Source organism: Castor canadensis, chromosome 6 (genome assembly GCF_047511655.1).
Source record: "Castor canadensis chromosome 6, mCasCan1.hap1v2, whole genome shotgun sequence".
Lineage (NCBI taxonomy): Eukaryota > Metazoa > Chordata > Mammalia > Rodentia > Castoridae > Castor > Castor canadensis.
Genome location: NC_133391.1, coordinates 12,286,142 through 12,299,112, shown reverse-complemented (window position 1 = coordinate 12,299,112; position 12,971 = coordinate 12,286,142). Strand labels below are relative to the sequence as shown.

The 12,971-nt window shown below is 55.3% G+C and overlaps 1 protein-coding gene across 4 annotated transcripts in view; it reads right to left on the bottom strand.

Moving 5' to 3' along the window:
- Clip2 (CAP-Gly domain containing linker protein 2) overlaps positions 1-11,967 on the bottom strand; it is a 58,912-nt gene extending 46,945 nt beyond the window's left edge. For 2 of the 4 annotated variants that reach the window (XM_074075746.1, XM_074075748.1), the window contains exon 1: positions 11,761-11,965. The gene's annotated coding sequence lies outside the window, so the exon portion shown is untranslated. Of the gene's footprint in view, positions 1-11,760 lie in introns of all 4 variants that reach the window. The other 2 variants (XM_074075747.1, XM_020164453.2) reach the window with 2 other exon arrangements.
- Between the last annotated feature and the right edge of the window lie 1,004 nt (positions 11,968-12,971).

Below are 12,971 nucleotides of genomic sequence, written 5' to 3'. Positions count from 1 at the left end.
AGCAGCCCATGGAGCACCGGGTGGGCTGGAGACACTGGGAGGGACCAGGTAAAGGCAGGAAATTGAGGAAGGAGCTTCGTTTGGGACAAGTCAGGTGTGGACTGGCTGAGAGGCACTGGGGAAGGAGCAAAGTGACAGATGTGGCCCTCAGGAGTCATTGGCAAAATGGAAGGCACAGACTGGGGATGCCCACTGCTACGGAACTAGACAGCGGGAGGGGAAGAAGCCACAGGGGCACCACCTGGAAATACGTTCTCACTAAGCAGCCCAAGCTGGCCTGGAACTCAGTCCTTCAGCCTTAACATCCCAAGTGCTGTGATTACAGGTCTGCTCCACTACGCCCAGTCACTTTGTTGCTTTTACTGCACTTGACCAAGGCTCAGGGAACTTGGGCAGATCCACGTCTGCCCACCCAGGGTAATCAGAGGGCAGAGCCAGGATGGACTCCTCCCTGCAAGTCATGCCAGCTTTCAGGAGGAAGCCAGAGTTCCGGGCTTCACATCAGCTGTCCCTTAGGCCTGGGAGAGTCGGGGAGATGGCGCCGTCAGCCTGAGCCCTATCCCCACACCCACCTTGTTTCACCCGGTCACCAAGGTCTGGCAGGAAGCTGGAGCCGGCCCCAGCTGCCAGCCAGGGTCAGGGGTGTGTGAAGCCCCAAGAAGAATGGGGTGTGGAGGGGGACTCTGGTTGGGATCTCTAGTTGCCCTGGGAACACCAAGGGACTAGGCAGCCATGCAGAGAGCAGGACAGCTGAGAGCAGCATGGGGAAGAGAACACAGTGCCTCATAGCGCTGCAGGGCAGCAGCCCAGGATGACGTAGTTGCAGGGAGGGGAAGAGGGCAAGGCTGGGAAGATGTGGCAGGCAGGCAGACCACACGGTAGTGCTGGCAGTGCAGACAGTTCACCCAGAGACGCTCACAGAGAAGACAAGCCAGTGGCAAGAAACCCCAGTCCACTCCCCACTTTGCTATCTGCAGTTGGAAGACCACCGGAGGGCAGTCTAGACTCCTGAGGTCCAGTCCCACCCATTCACCATTGTCCTGTCTCTGAGGCATGGAGCCACAGTTCCCCATTTATAGAGAGAGCATCCTCTAGGCCCTGCCAACAGACTGCAGTGACTGTGAGGATCCAGGGAACTGCCAGCCCATCAGTTTTGTCCCATCAGTCTTGTCCAAGCTGGGCACACACACACACATGCACAGCCAGCCTTTTCAGAACCAGGGCACAGCCATGGCTCAGAGCCCAGCCCTGGTCATCCACGCCTTGGTGACTGGATGGCTGGGGCTCTCCCACTGCTAGCCCACGATACTGGATAGAGAGCAGCCTGGCTCTGCTGGCCTGGGTCCCCACAGGCCTAGAGAGAAGAACCTGGGGACAACCACAGCTCAAGTTATCCTTGAACCCAGCTTAGCTCCCATTTCATAGAATAGGAAACTGAGGCCCCGCACAGAGAAACAATACAGTCAAGGTCACAGGGCAGGTGGGATGCAGGACAGCAAGATTCAGCTGCTTGAATGGACAAAGTTGAGCTGGGCATGAGGGTCCCTGAGACCAAGCAGGTCAGAGGTACAGAGAAGGGACAGTGCCCTGCCTCCCAATCATTTACACTACCTCACCCCCCACATTTCCCTCCTGTGCAGCTCCATCTAATAGGGTCAGGACAGGGGCTGCAGGGAGCCGGCCTGTGCCCTGGGTTCTCCTCCCTACCCAGCCTGCCCAGTCTCCTTCACACAGTCAAATCACCCAAGCAACTAAAAACACTCAAGCAAGCGGAGCACAGGTGACTCACATCTGTCACCCAAGCTACTCAGGAGGCTGAGGTCGGGGGGGGGGGGGGGGGCACACAGGCCGAGGCCAGTCCAGGCAAACAGTTCTTGAGACCACGTCTCCAAAATAACTGGAGCAAAATTGAGTCACTGGTGCCTCACACCTATAATCCCAGTTACTCATGCGGCAGAGATCAGGAGGATTGCTGTTCGAAGCCAGCCTGGGCAAAGAGTTCGTAAGAGACCCTATCTCGACTAGCAAGCATGAGGCCCTAAGTTCAAAAACCCAGAGCTGCCCCAATCCCATTAAAATGGAGTGGAGGGGTGGCACAAGTGGTGGAGCACCTGCTTTGCACGCATGAAGACCTGAGTTCAAACCCCGGTCCCACAGTGGGCTGTGGGGGAGATGGACACTGGCGCACATAACGGTCTTCACAAGGAGTGACAATGGGTCAACTGGCTAAGGACGTAGAGAACAGAGAAATCATGGTCTCTCTGCCCAGATCACGGGATAGCTATTGGTCCCCAGTGCCCCCACATTCTCATCTCTGCTACTTGGGGTCACAGACGCACTTCGAAGCGCCATGCATTAATCCACACCCGCCAGCTGGCACACACAGCAAGGGTGACTCTTCCTAGTGCTAGCCCGGAAAGATCAAGCTTTAAATTTATTCATTTTTTTCTGGCACTGGGGTTTAAACTCAGGGCCTCCAACTTGAGCCACTCCGCCAGCCATTTTTTTGTGTGTGATGTGTTTTTTTGAGATAGGGTCTCGGAAACTGGTTGCTCCCGCTGGCTTCGAACCACGATCCTCCTGATCTCTGCCTCCTGAGTAGATGGGATTATAGGAGTGAGTCACAGTGCCCAGCTCAAACTTCAAAATTTGAAGCACTGTTTCTACTGAGTGTGTATGGATTTTGTGCGATCTTAAGGTTGAGAAATTGTAAGTCAAACCATCATAAGTCTCAGTCGTGCAGTCCCCCAGGCTGTGTTTTGGCAGGGCTCTCTTTACAAATGGAGACGTGTTCACATTACATCACACGGTAGACAGAATTAGGGTCATAAATAGGAATTTAGTAAGAGCTGGGAAGTTTACCCCAGACCACTGGGTGGCTCCAAAATCATCACAAGGATCACTTGAAATGGAAGAGGAAGACCAAGAAAGATGGAATCAGAAAAATGGCCGTGCTGGCTGAGAAGGTGGAGAAAGGGGCCCAGAGCCGGGGAAGGTGGATGGCTCTAGAAACTGAAAAAGTCAGGGAATCAGATTTCTTCTGGAGTCTCTGGAAGGAATGTGACCCCGCTGCACCTTGACCTTAGCCAGTGATGCCTGCCAACACTGCCCACTCTGTCCCATCTCCGGGCCTTTGCACAGGCTGTGCCCCTGTCCTCCATCAGCCTCTCAGTGACAGCAGCTGTGTGAGTCTGAGCCTTTCTGCATCTGGTTCATTGCCAGCTCTTGGTTCCTAGAACAGCGCCTGGCACATGGAGGAATGCAAAAATACCCTCCTCTGGCACCCTCATCTTCCCAGAGCTGAGCCGATGTCCAGGGCAGCTGGCCCACCTGCCGGATGCACCTGCCAACTGGGGTGGCTTTGGAGAGGCCACCTCAATGATCGAACCACCGCACAGTACAGACGGTGCCCGGCAGGGTGGGTCCAAGTTGCAAAGGAGTGGGTGGTGAGTCCCTGTGGCTGGACAGGGTCCTGCAGAGGCTGAGCCCCTCCACCCCCACCCCAGGGCATTCTGACTGTGATCAGTACAGCTGCCTGGGAATCAGGATTCGCACTGGGAACCCAGGCTACACAGCGGTATCCCCCAGAGCCCAGCCTGGGCTTACTGATGGCATAGGCTCCGAAGGGAAGGAGGACCCCATCTGGGCCAGAGAGGTGGTCACCACCCACCAGCAGAAACTGGGGACACTGTTGCCTCCGAGGGGGCATTGGGCCTAAGGTTGTTCGTTTGCTATGTTTGCTGTTAACAGTACCGTTGACCAGGTTGTGCACTGAACAAGGGATTTCATGCTTACAGCGGCTCTGGAGGCTGCCAGTCTGCATTGCTGGGGATGGAACCCAAGGCCTTAGAATGCTAGGAAGAGCTCTACCACTGAGCCCATAAATATATATATTTTAGGGGGGCAGGGTCCACTGTTGCCCAGCCAAGCCTCAAACTCCTGGGCTCAATCAATCCTCCTGCCTCAGCCTCCCGAGTGCTGACTACCGGAGTGCACCGCTGTGTATGGTGGGACAGGGTGGTTCCTTGTGACGCCTCTCTCCTTTGCTTCCCTGTGGCCTGACACATTTAGGTTCAAACTTCCTCTTCTCTTCTTCTTTTTTTTTTTTTCTTGGCAGCACTGGGGTTTGAACTCAGGGCCTCACGCTTGCTAGGCAGGCACTCCACCACTTGAGCCACTCCACCAGCCCTTTTTTGTGTTAGGTATTTCCAAGATGTGGTCTTGTGAACTACTTGCCCCGGCTGGCTTTGAACCACGAACCTCCTGATCTCTGCCTCCTGAGCAGCTGGGATTACAGGAGTGAGCACCAGTGCCCGGCCAACCTTCCTCTCCTTACTATACCAGTTATAATGAATTAGGACTGACCCTATGACCTCATGTGAACTTGACCTCTGCGAAGACCGTATCTTTCCATCAGGTCACATTTGGAGGTACCAGGGGTTAGGAGTCCAACACAGAAATGTTGGGTGAGCCCTATTCAACTAGTAATAGCTACCAAAGCAATTAGATGTGACAGTGGCTTATGGCCTTCCAGAAGGTCACATACGCAAACAGATATACAGCATATAAGGCAGTTGTGGTGGTGAATGCCTTAATCCCAGCCACCAGGAGGTGGAGGCAGAAAGATCTTGGCAGTGCTGTAAGCCCTACCTAAAAAAACATAGTAAAAAAAGTATAAGAGCTGGGGGCAATAGAGCGCCTGCATAGAGGTGGAAGATCCTGAGTTCAAATCCCAGTGCTGCCAAAAAAAAAAAAAAGATGTCTCCAAAGCCAAGCGTGGTGGTGCACGCCTGTAATCCCAGCACTCAGGAGGCTGAGGCAGGAGGATCGTGAGTTCCAGGCCAGTCTGGGTTATACAGCAAGACCCTGTCTCAAAAACAAAACCCAAATAAACCTGAACATATCAAGCACCCCCAGCCTCACGTGGGGCTGGGTCACCTCAGGGGCAAGGGAGTGCCACTGTCCACACTGGTCTCTACCGTGGGTGATGTGGTGTTGGAGATCAGGATCAAATGAGCCCCCGTCCTCGACTGAGTTGCTCCAGCCTGTAGGAGCCCCAGACCCTAACAGTCTTTCAGTGACAATGCCACCTAAGTGTCTTAATAGTAACTCACTTAGGCTTAATATTAACTCACTTATTCTCACTTAGTGAGAATATTAACTCACTTAGGCTGGGTGCCAGTGCTCACATCTGTAATCCCAGCTACTCAGGAGGCAGAGATCAGGAGAATCAAGTTCGAAGCCAGCACAGGCAAATAGTTCATGAGACCCTATCTTGAAAAAAACCCATCACAAAACAGGACTGGCGGAGTGGCTCAAGTGGTAGGGCACCTGTCTAGCAAGCGTTTGGCCCTGAGTTCAAACCCCAGGACCACCAAATAAAGTAAAGTAAAATTAAAAGAAAAAAAAAAAGTGGGCTAGAGGAAATGGTGCCAAAACCCAGTGAATCCCAGGGGAGGGGACTTTGTTTAGCAGAGGTAATCTGATGACATTTCTAATAGCCACATGGAGGGGGGACAGAAGTCACTGTGTTTTTGATCAAGCTATTTTTAACATGAATGCCCCAGTGAAGGTCAGGGACTCTGGGAAGGGGTGGGGGACACTGTGAACCTGGGGTACAGCCCCCAGTGGACGTCTGGACTGCAGAGGAAGGGAGGAGGGGCTGGCTGTCACCTCTGATGCTTTTGAACCCCCTGCAGGGAGGGTCCCTGCTAGCAGCTGCTCTGTGGTCTGCCGGCTCCCAGCTCGGGCTCCGGGGATCTGGTCCCTGCCTGGAGAAGCCACCTCTCTTACGGGAGCTGTGGCCACGGGGAGGGCTGTGATGTAGGGATGTGTGATGCACCTGTCCCCCAAGACAGCCTGCCAGGCCCCTGAGACTGTGTGGCCCCTGTAAGAGGAGCTGTGCTAATTGCTGGGGGAGGGGACAGGCCCTTTCCTGCAGCATAGGGACAGAGCAGGACGTCTTCAGGAGCCAGGAAGAGTTTCTGGAGGCTTCTCCGTGGGTAGCTGATGGGAGGGGGCCGGAAATGCAGCCAGAAGCAGGACAGGGCTGGGGGCAGCTGGCCAAGCTGTGTACACGGTGGCCATCCGTCCTCCTCCTAAATCTATGCCTTTGTCCTCCCAACCCTTGGCACCAGGAGGAGAGCGGGTCTTGGTTTTCAGGAAGTTAAGATATGTGGCAGAGTGCACACTCCAGGCCAGACGGCCCAAGTTCGAATCCCAGCTGTGCCTTCACTTAGTTGTAGAACCTACTCTATGCCTCAGTTTCCCCATTGGTAAAGTGGAGCTCAAAATAGTATCTTTGTCATTGGGCAATTGCAAAGATTAAATGAATTAATTTTTTTATTTTGCAGCACTACTTTCAATCTTGTCATACCGCGTTTATCTTAGTCAACAGCTTCAAATCCTTTCTGCAATCAGACAAAGAATATGCAAGCCCTCTCAGATGCCTCCCTTTCCTCCCAGTGCCCCCATCCCCCTGAGCTGAATGTCAGCCAAATGAATGAACGGATTTATGCAGGGGAACAGACTATGGTAGAGAAAGGAACAGCACGAACAAGAGACGGATAAAATAAAAAAACAAAAATCCCCAAACAGGCTGGGTGTGGTGGCTCACAGCTGTAATCCCTGCTATCAAAGAGGCAGAGACAGGAGGATCTCAGTCTGAGGGTAGCCTGGACAAAAAAGTTAGTGAGTAGTGAGACACCATCTCAACAAACAAGCCAGGCACAGTGGTGCATGCCTGTGATCCCAGCTACTCAGGAGGTGTAAATAGGGCAACCACAGTCCAAGGCTGACCCACGCAAAAAGTATGAGACCCTATCTGAAAAATAACTAAAACAAAACAAAACAAAAACAGGGCTGGGACATAGCTCTAGCAGTAGAGTATTTGCCTAGTAAGCAAACACCCTGAGTTCAACCCCAATACCACCCAAAAGAAAAAGGAAAAAAAATCCTAACACCAAAAGTCAATTCACGATCCCACTGTCATTATACTCAACCTGGGAAAACAGCCTCAATACTGAGTTCCAGCCGCTCGCCTTGCTCCCTTCTACCCAAACCTTTTCACCTTTCTCTCTCTGTGCCCACCAGGAAGGCCTCCCCATCAGTCCCCAACCCACCACCCCCGGCACCAGCCTGCCTGACTCTTCCCCAGTTCCCTGGCACTGAGTTTCAAGTTTCAAGGGGGATTAGAGCCAGGTGTGGTGGAGCACACCTGTAATCCCAGCAACCCGGGAGGCTGAGGCAGGAGGATGGGACTTCAAGGCCAGCCTGGGCTGCATAGTGAAACCCTGTCTCAAAAAATATATTAAATTAAAAAGACACTCCCATTTTTATTCCTCCAGGAAATCCCAGTCCACCCCAACCTGCCTGGTACTGTGTCTGAGTGACCCTCAGAGTGACCTGCAACGTGGTCCAGGTGATGAACCCCTCAGTCTTGATTCTGGCCTTGATTCTGGCCTTCATTCTGCTTCTCAAAGCCGTGGACAATGTTTCCATGTCCAGGAACAGGGCTGATGTCTTCCCAGTTAAAGGGGTGCGTGCAGGTGGTAGCCCAGGGCCAGGCAGCTCACCAGGGAGCTGGGGTGGGGCAGGCCAGGCCAGGCCAGGCCGGGCACACGGTATGGGACTGGAAAGCCAGCTCTCCTGAGGCCTGAACTTCTGCCCTAGCATCTGGGAGAGGCCCAGAGGGCAAAGGGAGGAGGTGAATAGGAATGGGTGTCCCTCTGTCCCCAGGGCTCAGGACCAGCTAGAATTAGTGATTCTGGCAGTGAGGGACAAGGGCAGGAGGGGACCACTGGGCACCCAGGGCCCTAAATGAATGCCTTGTTAGTGGAGCCATGTGACTCTTGACTTTCCGCTCAGGAGGGAAATGCAGCGTTCCCACGTGTTTGCTTGAAGACAGGATCACTGCTTTGGCAGTGACCACCCTGGCCAGGAGGCTCAGAAGGAAAGGAGTGGAGTGAGGTCCTGGGGTGTAGGTCTGCTGCTCGCAACTGGACCCCCCAGGTCCTAGTGAGAGAGCTGGGGAAGGCCAGCCCAGGCCATCGTCCAGTCCTCCCCTAAGGTGCCAGGCAGGTCAGCAACCCAGTGTCCCCCAAGTCAGGATGCCAGGAGTGGTCACCCCATCTCCCACCCACGCTATAACTCATGGCACGCTGGTTAACTGACCATGAGTCTGCTCCCCCATCAGACTGTGAGCTCCAGTGGACGGCAGTGCCCACTTTGGGGGTCCTCACCCAGTAATAGCCCTCACATCATAAAGGCAGCCACTGATGGTGCCATCTGTGCCCAGCTCATGCCCCAGAGAACAATATGGCTGCCTGCCACCCGCTGAGCCATCAGTCTCCCTCTGCCACCCTGGCAACCAGAACCTAAAGGGGCACACCCATGTGGGCCACTGGACCTGCCACTTTTGCTCAGGCTACATTTGTCAGCCAGGGACAGACAGCACAGCCAGCCTGTAGGTAGTCAGACCTACACAGGGGAGGTAGAGAATATAAAGCCACAGCCCAGAAAAGGGAGGGGGCTACAATTGTTTGATGCACAAGGTCCCCTTCCTATAACCTAACCGGAGGAGGCTGTGACAAAATAATCCCAAAGACAAGGCATTAGAGGGCACCCCCAACGCGGGGCCCCGCAAAGTCGACCACGTCCTGTAAACCATGCCACTCCTCACGGGTTACAGACAGCCAGGGTGGACTTTGTAGAGGCACGTGGAGTCTGGGAGTGGAGGGACAGCAAAGAGGGAAGGCAAGCCACAGCCACAGGGTGGGCCCCAAAAGCCAGATAGAAAAGCATATAGCATTTGGACTGTGTACTTGAGCAGAGGTGTGGAGGAGGTAGACGGCTGGGCAGAAGGTGCCATGCCTTCCAGGCACACAGTAGGTATTAATAAATGCATGGAGAGCAAACAGAGGATCTCTCTCTGCACCACCAAGTCTCATCTGTAAAGCACAGGCAGCCTTACTAAAATATCTCAAGCCAAATGCATTTGGCAAGGACAGAAGGAAAGGCGTGGTGACTCACAGCTGTAATCCCAGCTACTCAGTAGTGAAGATTGGGAGGATCACAGTTTGAGGCCAGCCCAGGCAAAAACTTAGGAAAACCTCATCTCAAATTAACAAGCCAGGCATGGCAGTACATGCCTGTGAACCCAACAATGCTGGAGGTACAAATGGGAGGATCTTATTCTGAGGCCAGCCAGGCAAAAACATGAGGCCCATCTGAGGAATAACTAAAGCACAAAGGGCTGGGGGAGTGGCTTAAGTGGTAGAGCGCCTGCCTAGCAAGTGGGAGGCCCTGAGTTCAAACCCCAATGCCTCCAAAAAACAAAAAACAGAGGGCAGAAACACTCTTGGTACGACAGGGTTAGCAGAGTTTTTACTTTTCTTTTTCTTCTCTAATTTTTTTTTTGGTGGCACTGGAGTTTGAACTCAGTGCACCAAGCTTGCTAGGCAGATGCTCTTACTGCTTGAGCCACTCCACCAGGCTCTTTTCCTTTTTGTAAGGGCAGAAGTTCTCCCAAAAATTACTAGGCAGAACAGAGGGTCACAAAAATAGGAGGTGATATCAAGAGAGCAGCTCCACTAGGTACTGTAATCCCAGCTACTCAGGAGGCAGATCAGGAGGTTAGCAGTTCAAAGCCAGCTCAGGCAAATAGTTCTGGAGACCCTATCTCCAAAAACCCATCACAGAAAAGGGCTGGTGGAGTGGGCCAGTACCAAAAAAGAGAGAGAGCAAGAGAGAGAGCGCAGCTGTCCGGTGGCAGGCCTGCCAGTCAGAGACAAGGACGGCTGTGGCTGTGGCAGGGACAGCTGACTGGCAGGGCTGCCTGAAGGTGGACACCTCCCCTTCGCCCCCCTCCCCCGCAGCCAGGGCAGGAGCTGAGCCTCCTCCCATCCCAGCTGTGTGAAAGGAGGCTAGAGGGTCTCTCCCTGGCCTCCAGGCACAACAACAAACTCAGTCCCCAGGTCACAGAATTTTCTCCACAACCCTAGAAGATCTTAAGTAGTGCCATTTTACAGTTGGGGAAATGGAGACAGAGCAGGGCGCAATGTCCAAAATCACACAACTATGCAAGTGGCAGAGCTAGGATTTGAACCCAGGTCCAGCCAAATTTTAAACAGTCAAAGGCAGAGGCTGGGGTGATCCCTTCCCTTTCTTCAGGCTGGCTGCCTGCCCAGCGTCTGGGCTTCAAAGCCGGGAGGCTCCTTCCGAAACCCTCCACCTGGCTCTTCTGCCCTTGGGTTTCCTCTCCACCTCCACCTTCCTCATCTGTCTTGGACCCTGAACCCCAACATCACTCCGGGGCCATTCACTGCAGACATGAATGCATCCTGTGCTAGTGAGCACCTACTGTATGCTAACAAGGTATCAGAGCTCCACCTGGCAGATGAGCCTGGTTTTGAACTTGGCACCCAGTAACCCAAATCCTTTGCTGCCCCTGGAGACTGACAAGCCTCCTGCCTCCCCAAGCCCTTGTCCCATCCTGCAAGAAGTCCCCTAGCCCCCTTCTTTCAGCATCTAAGCAGCAAACTTTTGCACCCAGCTCTACCAGGTTTCCAGGTCCACCCTGCCCTTTAGGGCACCCCCCTCCCCTTTATCACCTAAAGTTTCCCAACCCGGGTGCACTCAACAGACTCAGCTGGGCTGTGCTCCCTCGGAAAGGCGAACCTCAGGTCCTGGGTACCCCCCAGCTTGCTCCAGGTGGTGCCAGACCGGGTGACACCAGGTGGATGAATGAAGGGTTCCTGTTTACATTTACAACTGACCGGGAGGAGGCCTGGGGCGCACAGAGGAGAGAGGCAGCCCCACGCTGGTGCTCCCTGCACCCTCCCTGCACCCTTCCGGCCTCCTCTGCCCACAGCCCTAGGGCAGCCCTACCCCCACCAGCCTCCCTCGGGCATCATACCAGGACCAGGGCCACTGCCCCCACTTTCCTGCTCCCATTTCTCACTCAGAAGTGGGATCCAGAGGTTGTGGGACCCACTGCGAGGTGTGTGATTCCCCCACTCCCAAAGTGTCCCTCTTCCTGACTTTTCCAGGGTGGGGCGGAGGGGCCTGCGTGGCAGTGCCCAATGGGCACCCAAAGGGGGCCTGGTGAGTCCACATGGACTGGCAGGTCCCTGAGGCTCAGCTAAGCATCCTCCTCCGCCGCTGCCCCTCCCTAGGGGTGTAGGGTGGCGGGGGGAGGAGAAGAAATCTGCTGCCTCACCAGCCACCGGCGCCAGCTTGGGGGGGCACCCCATGTGCAAAGCCAGACGCCCCGGAGCCACACACTCGCAAAGCCAAGTTTTGCAAAGAGCATCATCAGGCGACTCTAGGTGGCGGGGGGTGGGCAGGGTGGGAGTAGGGGGACTCGGTGTACCCCAGACTCCATGGTCTTGGAGATAGAGATAGGGGTGGGATGGGCCGCGCCCACCGTGCTCTATGTCCAGGGTACATCTAAGTCTTGGGGTGCACAGAAGGATGCACCGAACCCACTCCCCCATCTGTGGATGTGGGATGCTTTCGCCATCGGGACCTCGGTCGATCCCCCAGCAGCGCGCCCACCTAGGGAAGTTGGGGTGCACACACCCCCACCCCTCCCTGCGGTCAAACTCCCGCCCACGCAGCCCCCACACGCCCTTCTCCGTGGCCGCGACCTTTCCACGCGCGCCCCAATTCTGAGCAGGCCGGGGTGCCGCCGCCCCCCCACCCCACCCCAGGAGCATCGCCCCGTCCTTTGTTGCCCGGGGACCCCCGATCTGCGCCTACCTTCGCCCTCCAGCAGCGCACGATCCGAGGATGCTGCGCCCTCCCGGCGGCCACTGTCCACCCCGGGCTCCGCGCCCCGTCAGTCCGTCCGTCCGTCCGTCCGTCCGCCCGCCCGCCCGCCGGGGAAAGCGCGGATGCAGCTGCCCCCGCCCGCTGCCTGCGCACCCGGCGGCCGAGCCGAGTGGAGCCGAGTGGAGCCGAGCGGAGCCGAGCGGAGCCGAGCGAACCAGCGGCCGGGCTCCGGGAGGGAACAAAAGGGGCCGGCACTGGGGCGGGCGCCCGAGGGCGGGGCCTGGCGCGGCAGGGGGCGGGCGCGCGCATGCGCGGCCTCGTGGTTCTCGGGCCGCGGCGCCGCGTGAAAGGAGACGCGGGCGGGCAGAAAAATATAAACGGCTGGCTTTGCATCCATGCTCCCTTCAACGCTGTGCTTTTTTTTTTTTTTGGCAGCACTGGGGTTTGAACTCAGGGTCTACACCTTGAGTCACGCCACCAGCCCCTTTTTTTGTGACTTTTTTTTTTAATTTCTCGGGCTGGCTTTGAACCATGATCCTCCTGATCTCTGCCTCCTGCGTAACTAGGATTGATTACAGGAACGCTGGGCATTTGATGGTGATCAAACCGTGTTCAGTGACAGAGCATCAGTCAGCCATGCTCTGCCTACAAGGATGGCCCAGAAGATCGGGAAGATGATAGGAGACTGCGGAGGAGGTGACCTTTGGACTGCACAAAAAGGGAAGAGGAGAAGCCCAGAGGAGCCCGTGGCTCACGCCTGTGATCCTAGCTACTCATGACTTCATGACTTGTTTTTGAGGACAAAGCAGCATGGAACAGTCTCACAGTGAATGACTCCCAACGTGTCTGGAAAAAGTGGTGCCTACCAGGCACATGAGGTGTGCAGCTGCCTCACCAGGACGGATCTGTCTCTGGCGATGCCTTGACACAGCTGCTGGGGTCCCCTCCCTCCTGGGTGGGGAGGCAGAAGCCAAGTGTCAGCCCAGGAACCAAAAATGTCAAATCCCAACAATCTGTAGGGCCCCACTGTGCATTACCTTCCTGGACTCTTTCTGTGACACCTGTGCCTTTGTCCCTGCTGGTTCTTCCAGCTCTTTCTGTGTTGGCAAACCACACTTCCCCTTTCAAACAGCTCCAATTTACCTGCCTTGGCCTTGAGCCTGGGAATGTTGAGGAGGGGGAGCACAGGGGCCACACAC